Source organism: Lactuca virosa, chromosome 9 (genome assembly GCF_052849685.1).
Source record: "Lactuca virosa cultivar CGN04683 chromosome 9, Lactuca_virosa_CGN04683_v6, whole genome shotgun sequence".
Classification (NCBI taxonomy): Eukaryota; Viridiplantae; Streptophyta; class Magnoliopsida; order Asterales; family Asteraceae; genus Lactuca; species Lactuca virosa.
In genome coordinates this window covers 19,518,734-19,521,158 of record NC_136434.1, presented here as the reverse complement: position 1 = coordinate 19,521,158, position 2,425 = coordinate 19,518,734, and the positions used below count along the sequence as shown (strand labels likewise).

Below are 2,425 nucleotides of genomic sequence, written 5' to 3'. Positions count from 1 at the left end.
TTCCATTTTATGGAAAGGATCATGAGGATGCTTTTAAGCATCTAGATGAGGTCAATGACATTGCGGATTATTTCAATGTCCCAAATGTTAATAGAGATACCATCTTGCTAAGGATGCTTCTCGTTACTTTTAAGGGAGCTGCTAAAGATTGGTTAAAAGCACTTCCATCTGGTACAATCACTACTTGGGCTCAGATGCGCGAACAATTTTTGGACCAATTTTGCCCACCATCGAAGATAGCTAAACTCAAGAAGGCAATAGCCAACTTTGAGCAACAACCGGGGGAGTCACTATACGAGGCATGGGAGCGTTACAAAGGATTGTTAAGAAATTGTCCTCAACATGATCTTAATGTTCAACAAGAGATGTCTATTTTCTATGATGGGGTCAATGTTATGACAAGGCAACTCCTTGATTCTCAAGGGCCACTGACAAAGAAAAATCCAAGGGAGGTCAAGGAGTTAGTTGAAGAATTCGCAAAACACTCTCGTGAGTACCACAACCCAAGACAAGATGGAAAAAAGGCAGTGGGGGTGCACATTCTGAAGAGATGGCTGCTATGATGGCGATGTTGAATACTATGGACCGGAGATTGACCCAAATGGACCAATCAATTCATGCAATAAGAGTTGGATGTGAAAGGTGTAATGGTCCACACTTGACCAAGGATTGCAGCTTAGATGATAACGGGTATAAAAAGGCTCAAGTTTGCTACTCGAGTGGGGATAAGTATGATGAGGATTGGAGAAAACCAAAGAAATAGTGGCTGCCATACGATGAGTACAAGAAGCAAAAGGAAGAGAAATATAAGCAGACATGCCGAAGCTTCTACCAAAAAGAGCAACCACCAGCCGAGAACAAAGTAGACTTGGAAAATATTTTGACCCGATTTATGGAGGCCTCCGAGAAAAGGCATGATGATACTGATGCAGTGCTAAAGGAACAAATGAAAATGATGAAAGAACAGCACACAATGATGATTGACCAGCAAGCCTCATTAAGAAATCATCAAGCATCAATTCATAATCTATAAGTCCAAGTTGTTCAACTAACTACTTTGGTGAGCAACAAATTATCCTCACAATTTCCCGATAAGAATGCTCAATCCCATGTTATGATGATCGAGACTGAAGAAGAGGCCATCTATGAGTTCCTATAAGCACTAGAGGTGGAACCAAAGCCATCTGGACCAAAGCCAAAGAATTCGAAGATTGAAATCGAAGATGTTGCTGAAGTACCAGACTCACGACATGAGCCCAATATGCTCACGTCGTGGGCTCGGTCTGAACATAAATTTTCTGTAACTGTTCCGACTTATCAACCGCCTTTACCATTCCCGTCTCAAGCTAATATCAGCCCACTGGAAAGGGAACATCTGGAGTTTATCAAGCAAGTAAAGGGTATTCCTATTAATACTCCTTTTATTGAGTTACTATCTAAAATTTCAGAGTATGCTAAGTTCCTTCAAGACCTTATAGACACTCGTCAACAATTAAAGAAGAACTCCAAAGTTATTCTTAGTGAACAAAGCTCAAGAGTTGTATTGGGAGAAATACCTAAGAAGATGGGAGATCCTAGACGCCTCACTATTCCATGTGAGTTTGGAAACAATTTGAAGACTTATGCTTTAGCCGATTCTGGGGCTAGCATAAATTTAATGCCATATTCATTCTATCAAAAGCTGAATATTCAGAAAATGAAGGCTACAAAGATGACCGTCCACATGGCCAATCGTTCAGTGACTCATCCAAGGGGGATTGTAGAAGACATCTTGGTTAAAATTGGGAAATTCATTTTCCCAATTGATTTTGTGGTTATAGATATGAAGGAGGATGCTAATGTCCCAATTATTCTTGGTCGCCCTCTACTTAATACTGCTAGAGCTTTGGTAGATGTTTGTGAATCCAAGCTTACTTTGAGGGTTGGTGATGATGAGGAAGATTTTGGGGTACAAGATGGATTTCAAGGAAATGATGTTGAAGGAGAGGTGTTTAATATTGATGAAGATAATGAACTTGAAGAATTAGAAAAGCTCATGGAGGAAGAAATCAAGACAATTCATCAAGCCAAACGCACCAAACCGAGAGCATCCGTCCCATTTTTCGTTGAAGTCATTACCTACACAAAACCAACAACTATGATGAGTGAGGAAAGCGATGATTTGTCGAGTGATGAAGACGAGGCTACTTCCAAGGAGACGAGTCCAGTGGTGAAGGAAGAAAAGATTCCTATGGAGCTTAATAAGAGTGATGAAAAATTAGAGACTAAAGGGATCAAACGCAAGCTCGATGTAGATGAAGTAAAAGTTAAAAAAGAGAATTCAAATAAGGCGTACATTAGACGAGTTCAAGTGTACAAGAGGCGATGTAAAGAGCAGAAAATCTAGGTGGTGATGGACTCCTCTCACAACTCAACGCAGGAGGCA

General features: G+C 40.4%; 1 non-coding gene across 1 annotated transcript; it reads right to left on the bottom strand.

Moving 5' to 3' along the window:
* Nucleotides 1–242: 242 nt before the first annotated feature.
* On the bottom strand, nucleotides 243–349 carry LOC145141599 (small nucleolar RNA R71). Its single transcript, XR_013722793.1, has one exon. It is a non-coding gene; the product is annotated as a small nucleolar RNA R71 (small nucleolar RNA).
* Between the last annotated feature and the right edge of the window lie 2,076 nt (nucleotides 350–2,425).